Raw genomic sequence first — 10,196 nt, 5'->3', positions numbered from 1 at the left:
AAATGCCCGAGACCTTTCTCCTCTCATTTGTGAGTTGTATCCAGGTGTTCGTGGCAGCCGTCATAGGTGCCCTGTGAGGTTATGTTCATGATAACAGCTGCAAATCAGAGAGAGGAGAGGATGCGTTCAGATTGAATTTTGTCATCATTTCTGAGGATGAAATTACAGCATTGTCCTTCACAATTTGACCTATCTGATGTATGTTATGTCCTTGCAGAGGTATGTTGATCGACCTGTTTCCACCTGCTGAAAAAAAACCCAGATTTTCCCATTGTGGACACGGAGGGAGAGAAGTAACCGTGGTGCCTAAACTCCTGTGTATAATTTTAACCACAATAGTGGAGAATTGTGTCAATGGATTATTCAACCTTGCGATAGATTTGGGACAATACCGTAATGATGCTAGAGAAATAGATTTGTTATGCTCTGTGACTATCTGTCCCTCCAGCCAGTCCCAGTTTTCTTTGAAGTCGTACTTCCATAACCCCATACAATGGAGTATCTGGCGCTGTATGAAAGGTAATGGAGATACAAGACAGGCACACCCAATCTGCCCTAACTCCTTGGCAGAGACAACTTCTTTTGATTTATTCTAGGGTTTTTGTCTCTCCATAGAAATTGAGAGAATATAATAATACTGTCCCCACGTAGAGACCTCTCCAGCCAAGAGCTATTAAAACACCAATGGAAAACAATTTTCTCATCAGACACTGAGCTTCAACTGTAGAAAAATAATAAATAAAAGCAGCAGCCGAGGATATTTTATGTCAATACTTCAGAATTATACCAATATCTCAAGTACTCAGTACCAGTAAAACCACGCTTCCCTCCACAGGTGGGGCTTTGTCCCACTTGCCCCGAATGATTTGTCACTTCTAAATGACTACATAGTCTCACTTGAGTGCTGTTTTCTGATCCAGCTGTGAGCCTGTTCACATGAAAGGGGGTTCGTAATGAGGGTTCAGTCAACATCAACAGATCAAGGGCATCATATTTAACATGAGATGAAAGATGAAACTGTGCTAAGACGTGGTTATCTGAAAAAATATTGAGCAGTGTAAAAATATACAGAACCCTAGAAGGGCAAACTCAGACTGGGTGGTTCTTCCCTCTGCTCTCAAACAGCCTCAGGTCTTCGTGGCCTGGATTCCACCAGATGTTGGGAACTTTCCTCTGAGGTTCTGGTCCATGTTGACACGACTTCATCACATCACTTCAGCAGATTTGTCAGCTGCGCATTCAAGCTGCCAGTCTCCTGTTCTACCACACCCCAATGGTGTTCTACTGGATCCAGGTCTGGTGACTGGGGAGGCCTCACTGTCTCACTGTCATGTTCGTGAAACCAGCCTGGCCGGTCTCCTCTGACCTCTCCCATCAACGTGAACTGATGCTCACTGGATGTTTTTTTTGTTTTTTGGCTCCGTTCTGAGTAAAAACTCTAGAGACGGTTGTGTGCGAACATCCCAGGACACCGGCAGCTTCAGAAACACTCAGTCCAGCTCGTCTGGCACCAACAGTCACGTCGCGGTCAAAGTCACTGAGGTCACACTTTCTCCTCATTCTGATCTCTGATGTGAACATTAACTGAAGCTCCTGACCTGGATCTGCAGGATTTCATGCACTGAACTGCTGCCACTCGATTGGCTGATTAGAGTTAGGCATGAACAAGCAGGTGTACAGCTGTTCCTGATAAAGTGCTCGGTGAGTGTATAATCAAGCATTAGATGTTGTAGAAAGCAGGTCTTTATGCAGCTCAACATAATTCATGGATAATAAAACACAATTATTCATGATTGGTAAAGCAAACAACAAGGTGAATAAAACTTAAAAGAGGGAAGGCATCAATTAATATATTGCTCATGATGCAGTGCATGAATAATTTCTTAGTAGAAGTCAGTCCTTCCAGCTCACGGATCTCTTTGACTTTGAGTCAATTATCTTCTGTAGGTGGATCAGTCTGTCTCCATTTATGAGTGGGGGAGGGTATATCATCCCCTCTCATGGATAAAATGTCGCGTCGGTGGGATCCGCAGCCCAAAAATACGCCGTGCGAACGTAACGCAATGTTTTGCAGAGCCAAGTGAAAAACACTCGAAAGCCTACAGGTTCAGAACTGCCGTGCCAAACTGTGAGCCCGTCTAAGAAACAGAGAGCGGATATTAAAAACGATAGAGGCGAAGGCGGTAATCATTTAAAACGAGATAAGACACCTTCACGAGCCACGTGTCGTGTCCACAGCATCAAGGCAGCTCATACCCCCCAGCAGAGATTCAAATGTTAAAAACACAAAGCCGAAGTATTTCAAACTGAAAGAAAACCTCAGCATGTCTCTCTCTGGACGTCTCCTCCTTTTCAACGCCCGTGTTTATAAGCTGCTTGGTTTTCTCAACGGCTCCTGTAAAGATACAACGCTTTACAGTCGGACGAACACGTCTACCGTTGTCCAGACTGTAGAAGGGTCGACCTGATCCTAAACACACTGTACCCTTAAGCTGTTAACGTCTGTGTGACAAAATTAAATGTACATGTTTGTACGGGCGGCTGCACAGAACCGACATTTGTACGGAGCGTGTTCCGTGACAAATGCAACATGACGTGACGCCCGGTCAGTGAAGTCACTACCGACGCAGACTCGCTGTCGGAGGGTCCTGTGACCCACTTCCACTCCCTGCTGGTTGGTTTGGGACGGAGCTTAATGTGGCAGACGCCTGTGTGGGTAGGGAGAGGGGGTGGAGGGGGCGGTTTGAAAAAGGGGCGACCTGTGCACGGGTTTTCGCTTCCCTAATGTAGGCTGCGCTAATGTAATTAGGAGAGTGTCTGCAGGTGCCGTACCCAGGCCAGACAGGGAGACGGGGGACAGGGCTGTGCATCGGCAGCGGGATTCTGATCAAGAACCCTCAGTCTGTCACATTTGGATGATCCGGTGCCAACAGTCAGTTTCAGTGCAGAACGTACTCCGTCCTTTCAGCAGACAATTGGAAATTAAATGTATCCCATCGCAGACCTGCAACTAATGTTTGTCTTATTAACTGTATAAACTTTAGCCCCACTCTAGTTACTATGTGCAGACGGCAGGGAATGAGAATTTAAGAAAAACATCGTCAGTGAAAACAATCCAGGGTTTTTGTCCAAGATCAAAGTTCTCGTCTGGTTCTACTTTTGCATTAGGATAAACCATCCCCCACCAGCACGGGATGATTTTTGATCTCAAATCTGTCTTTTCAATGTTAACATTAGCAACTTCATTGAAGAAATACCCTATTACAAATAAAGTTCTGTACTTTGAATGTTACCCAAGTTAACGCAAATATCGTAAAAGTTATTTTTGAACAAAGAAACTAATAATAATTGAAACAATCTGTCGGCGTAGGTGGAACCTTTCGACCTGTAGCGACTGCACTAAAAATGAGTGTCTGTAGCTTGAAACAAGCAAAAAAGGGGGAAGAGGATTTTACCTGAAGAAAGTGAGTTTTCATTCAAATCAGGATGGAATCTTCTTACTGCAACTGGCAGATTGTTTTTTCCCTTTTTTCTAACCCAGTAAAGACTTTAAGACCCAAGTGCAGACTCAGATCGTTCATCATTCAGTGCGAGTTTTATTTGTTGCGTTTCGAATGTTTTGTCTCGGCAGTCATTTGCCGTATCTCCAGATACATGCTGTTATTTCACGTAGGTCCGCACAGTTTCCGTTTCTTCCTCTAATTGATTTCGTTAAGCGCATTAACGCAGCCTGTGTAGAAAATGAGTTGCACGCGTTATTCACACGCACCCTCCTGCTCGTTCTGATAAAAAGGAGAACGATTCTGACTTGATTTGAAGTGCTGTTTACCAGAGTGTTAACTTCTGGCCTGGCGTCCCTCAGAACGGTCGCCGATTCCTCCTCTAATGACTGTGGGTGTGATTCATCTCATTCTGCAGCACCCTAATTGTCCCCTACTAATGTTGCCCAATCACTCTATCACAGATGTATCCTCTGACTTCACCTCATTAATCAGTGTTAATTATAATTGCCTTTTCTAGTGGTTGCTGTAATTGAATTAGTGCCAAGAGACCAAGGTAAAAGAGGTCAGTGTCTCAGGAAGTTCAGGTTCGTGCTGCCGCGAGAAGGGAAAAAGAGAGGCAGAGGGAGAGGAGGGTAATCAGCGAGAGATGAAGTTTAAACGAGAAATAGGAATGAAAGAGTGGATGAGTGGAGGGCATGTAACAGGGAGGATGATGAGAGGCAAAATCATGACAGACTAATCCTGGAGCTGTCGGAGAGTTTGCTGTTCATTGTGTTGTAAAAGTGATTTCCCAGCAGACTGCATCTGGTTTGGGCTGTCACACTTTCTCTGCTTAATTTTCACACACAGGGACATTTCCTCTTTGGCAAACAAGACGTTCCCCTCTTTGTGAATTTCATCCACATATTTGGTTCTCGCTTGTGTGAATTTCAGCCACAGATAATTTTCTACTCAGTTATTGTAATAATATTCAATGATTTTCAGTCTCTCTGTTAAAAAATACACCAACAGGACGCAAAGCAGCGTCTTCGTAGGAGCTCTTATCTGAAATGCTTCCTGTGTCCTGTGATGTAAGGACGGTTGTTTTACTGCCAAACCAGCGCAGCTGTAAAAACCCTTCCAGTGTTTGCGTTTGAAACCTGGCAGCAGCTGACGCGAGGCTGCGGGCTACGATTTCGAGCAGATACGGGCAGTGTGTGCAGAAAAACTTCGCGAAGGCACACTGAATTATCTTGAAGCAGGATTCTCGTGCCGGCTGGTCATTGAGCCGACCATGTGCTGCAGAGTGTGAATCTGAATGAGACGTTCGGCAAACAAACTGAGAAGGAATTGAAAACTTTGATTGATACTGATCAACAGAAGGACTTTTGCGTAAAAAACGAGAAAACAACAGCTTCAAGCTTATGCAGAGAATCTGCTTAGAAGATACAGATGCAGTATATTATCAACTCCTGTGAAATGTGACAGTCGTATTGGTGTTAAAAGGGAAACAGAATGTATTATGAAAATGTATTAGGGTCCAGATTTTATGGTATTTGTTTTACGTGTGTGCATCCTGAAATGCACAGCAACACAATACGAATATGTATATTTATGCACAACATTGACAACAAACATTTTTATTAGGAATTGCAAGAATTTTGAGGCAAAAGGAAAGTTTAGACAAACGTAGGGATTAAAAGTATGGATGACATCGCTTCACTGCTTTTACGCGCATTTTCAATTTGTGCATAAAAACGTCTGAGTGGAAACAAAAGAAAAGTGTCGAAATATTGCAAACAAGCGTTTCCTCTTATCGGAGGCGTAAAAGTAGTTGACATGCATAGCGTGCATCAAGCCTGTGACTTAAAGGTGCTATACGTACATTTTCTCTGCCACCGAACACGGTTTCTTGACGGGAGCAGGTGGTGGTGGTGGTGGTGGTGGTCGCTCGCCAAGAGCTTCGCCCATCGTTGTGTTTACTAGACCGGAGCTACGTCCTCATTCTCTGATGTTGGACTGAGGGCAGACGGGACGCTGCGGTGACTCGCTATTGCAGCTAGCCAGGGCTAGCTGGCTAGCTTCTTCGTCCGCGGAAGAAAAGAGGCGATAGGAATAGAAGCGAAACTAGAGTTAACATTGACGTTCCTTTCCACCGCTGGTTAGCGACGGGCCGGTAGGTGGGTGGCGAAGCTTCAGGGGTCTGAAAGGCGGGAAGGCAGGGGTTACTGCAGGCCGGGGGGGCGTGGCAGAGTCTGAAGTGGGTACGAGAGTTAGTAATGTGGCAAAGGCGGGCGGAGAAGGAATGAACGCATCAGTGAACGGCAACGGGCCAAAGTCTATGCGAAGTCACAAATCATGGGTGTAAAAGACCCGAGTCCACACCTCTGCTAGGAACAAATGTGAAGTCACAGAAACCAGTTCCAAACATTATTTGTTTACATGCTTCAAAGACTCGTCTATAGAAATGGTGTAAAGTCCTGTTCCCATCTCCCGAACCAACAATAAAATACACATTATGTTGGTCAGGTCACAAATCTGGTCACAGTCCTTCTTTGTTCGTACATCGGGGTCTGTGCTCCTCCAGACCAGAGGGAGGTGGTAACGCACCTGTAGCTGTTTGGTGAATGATTAAAAACATCAGAAGAAGAAGAAGACCTTCTGTACCTTAGCGGTTTAGTTATGAGGTGACAGCTTCACACAAACATCTGACTTTCATGTATGAGAAGAGAAGAAGCAACAGATCATTTCAGAGTAATTCCAGCTGCTGCAATCACAGCTACAGACAGAGCCACACTGCGGGGGGGTCGTCTGTGCCTTGCATTTACACCTTTTCAACATCTAGATAACTCCACCTCTGGAGGAGCTTTCAGACTCGTTGGATGGATTAAGGTAGATTTTAATCCGTCTCGAACGGGTCCCGGATGCTTTTGCTCTGAGCCGCTTTGAGATCAGGGAGAAATCTGATCCACCCAAGGTGAATGGGGTCATTGACACTCAGACCTGAGACCTGTGGCAGTAAAATGAGACCCATGAGTGGACCTGTGACTTCAACTAATAACCTCATACTGCACAAGTATGTATTTTCTCCTACTTCTCTCTCTCTTTAAACTCCTCCACCAGGTGCCCCCCCCCCCATGCACGGCCACCTCCGGGGTTAATCACTGACTTCTCTCACTTAAATGAGGAACTCTCTTGCTTTCACTGCTGGGGGGTTAGTTTACATGGTTGTGTGACAAATCACTTTCCCGTGATGAGATTCATATTTTGTGATGGGAAAGAAATGTTGGTGTTACAGGAAGTCAGTTAATTGCTCTAATCCTGCCCCCAGGCCAAAGAGTGTCGCTGTCTTCACGGTGAGATACACGTCACTCGGGTTTCATTAAAACCAGGACAGAAGGTTGTAAAACTTACTCTGATACTACTACTGTGGACTGATGTAACATACGGAACGCGGAATGGATAAATGGACGGATGGATGGGCAGAATAGACAGATGGACAAACAGACAGATGAGCAGATAGATGGACGGAAAGTCGGACAGACAGATGAAAAAACAGACGGACAGATGGACAGAAGGAGAGACGAATAGATCCACGTAAAGATAGATATACGAGTAGACAGATGGATGGAAAGACAGACAGATGAATAGATGGAGGGAAGACGGATAAATACACCAAAGACAGACAGACAGAAAGAATAGCATCATATAGATAGACAGACAGACTGACGGATGGACAGATGGACAGACTTTTCCTGAGAACTGTGAGAAGGAGTTTCTGGTCTTCTTCCAACTAAACGACTTGTATTTTAGAGCCGACTCGCGGCCGGACCCGCTTCAACTCCCTTGACCTTTGTTGGCAAATGTGGCATAATGAGGGGCCGCACGGCGGCGTCTCTTACACTCTGCCGGCTGGACGAACACGTCTCAAACTGAACGTATCATCCCGTTTTCTTGGAAGGAGGAAGGGCCTGCCGCCGCCTGAGGCCAGCTCGCTCCCTTCATACCGCTAAACGCTTCCGCGCCGACACGCCGCAGACACATTTAACCTTTCAGTTTCGAGTTTGACTCTGTAATGCCTGTGTTTTCTTTCATCTGATGGTTTCATGAACCCTAGACATCCAAACATAAAGTTGATCATAGAAGGGAGGAGGACAGGACGACATTTTGGTAGTTTATTCAGGTTTTGCACATCTGTCACGTTCCCAGTTAAACTCTATGGAGAGAAATTAGTGTCAATATGGGTGACGAATGTGTGTTTAATGATCTACAAATAAAAACAAGAGTTAGAAGCGTGTACGATGATTTATGGGGAATTTATGGGGCTCACAATTGCATTTTCCAATCCAGAAAAAAATATGAAACAATTTGAACAAATGTGAAACAAATTTTTTAATGTCAGTATTTTACATAAATATTTACACATGTCCAACTTCAGGTTCATAGGTCTAAAACGTTTGCTTTTGAAAAGCAGTTTTTACTGCAGTGTTTTTCAGATCATGAGATTGTGAAATGTGTGTGCACAGATCTCCTGACACACGAGTTTCGAGACCCGGTTCACAGTCTCTGAACCGCAAATGCATGTGGTGTTTAAGAGCTGGTGGACGACCGCGGACATCCAGCTTCACAAGGTGTTTTTTCCCAAATGATGACATAGCTTATCACCATTTGATCTCATCGGGCATGAAGAGGTCATGAGACGCCGGAAACTGAGAAAATCTCCAAGTATCGCAAAGAAAACATTTTGCACCTGGCCATAGGTGTAAAAGTTGGCGTATTGACGAAAGCAGAATGTGACAAAGTGCATGAAGAGAGGAGACCGTCGGGTCTGTGAGGAGCCGTGAGGAGGCCGGAACCTTCCTCACATCAACACATGGAACCAGCAGGAACGTCAGGTCTCCATCACGTTCTCCACGCGGTTTCCCATCGTCTGAGCTCCGACTGCAGCTCTTTCAACGACCTCGTCTCGCCGCGTCCTCTTCTTCTGTGGTGGTTTAATGGCAGCGACTGGAGACTAAGCTTGGATGGACATAGACATACTTATCAAGTGCCTCAGTCCCAACACGATAACACTTTAATAATCAATTTAAAATTTCTTCATTTGTCTTTGCCATGTTGTAGGTTGTAGCTAATTAGTTCAGTTCAAATTTCTAATGAGAATATCACAAAAACCAATCCAGCTGCGGCTTGGTGGCGACTGCCTCTTCTGCTGGGACAATGGTCAGACCAGGCAATGAGCAGACTGTGCCCAGGCCAACAAGCCACGGCAGGACATCCTGGTGTGACGACCCACCCTGCGGTAGCTACAAGTCCTGCAGAATAAATGAAGCCACACGTTTTCTGATCCGATGCCCCTAACAGCAGGACCACATCATTTCTGTCTGGTTCTTCAAAGCGAATCACTGTTGGCAGATAAATCTGTGTCCCGGTTAAGGTTCGTTATGGTTTAGACGCCCCAAAACTAGTCGGACAGGCTGAGCGAGACACTGTGGTTTGGGTTCAGGTCTGTATTTCAGTGTGTTGTTGATCCATCCACCAACCCCAACCTGCTAATTCTGTGGCCTCTGCGGCTCTAGAACGACATCTCACTGCTTCCTCCTTTGCTCCTGTCATAATCCCTACAGCCACTAAAGGGCACTGTCACTCGAACACAAACAGGCGTCATCTTCGGGCCGCTGGCTGAAATGACTGGCGCTGTTGCTCTTAGTGGGGGCGGTCTCAGATTCAGATTCCCTGTCTCTCTGTTTCGTGTCAGTGTAAACTCAACACCTGCTGGTCGGACAGAACGAGGCGACTGAATACACCATGTTGGACTCTGGGAAACTGTTTTCTGACATTTCAAAGACCAAACCATTAATTCATTAAATCTGCAGCTATTTTCACAATTGATGAATCATTTCCAAACAACAAGGCCAAACATGACCTGGTTCTTATTTCTCAAATGTGAGGATCTGTCTTAAGTGATAGAAAACTGAATATCTTTGGGGTTCAGACTGTTGGTTGAACAAAACCAGGGCGTAACTTTGGGCTGAAGGAAACTGCGGCGGCCATTTTTCACTATCCTGATATTTATAGTCCAAACAGTTGAGCACAGGATCAAGACAGTGACCAGCGGAGTAACTGACAATGAAAACAGTCACGAGCTGCGACTCTAGATGAGTCTCTGGTCCATAAAATGTCAGAAGAGAGTGAGACATGTCCCATAACACGCCCCCCCCAGACCTACGCCCTTGGCTCTGCTGTTAAAGTCTAGTCTGTGTATTTGGGGTCGTTCAATGTGAAGCCTCCGCGCGCTGCATCACCCCGGGTCATCATGCGCAGTCCGCGAGTGCGCGTGCAGGGTGTTTGATAGACACCTGGTGAGAGGACGGAGAGAGAGAGAGAGAGAGAGAGAGAGAGAGAGAGTCGCTGATAACGGTGCCTCCTCCGGTGCTGACACGCGCCTTGAGTGTGTATTTATATTTGTGTATGTGCGTGTGTGCGTGCGTGTGTGTGTGTGTGTGTTAGAGGGGGGAAGAGGGGTCTGTTTCTAGGCTTTCCACAGTGGTCGCACGCGCCGGGTTTTCTGAAGGAGGCACGAGCGGACGCACGACGCAGCTGGAGTGGATTAAGAGCAACGTTACCGGGAGACGCGCGTGCCATTACGCATCGAGCTGCTCCGCCGGGGAGTAAATCGACTTAACCGGCCCCGGTTCAGATATTGTTACTTTTAAT

This window comes from Xiphias gladius, chromosome 20 (genome assembly GCF_016859285.1).
Source record: "Xiphias gladius isolate SHS-SW01 ecotype Sanya breed wild chromosome 20, ASM1685928v1, whole genome shotgun sequence".
In the NCBI taxonomy this organism is placed as follows: domain Eukaryota; kingdom Metazoa; phylum Chordata; class Actinopteri; order Istiophoriformes; family Xiphiidae; genus Xiphias; species Xiphias gladius.
This window is presented reverse-complemented; position numbering follows the sequence as displayed.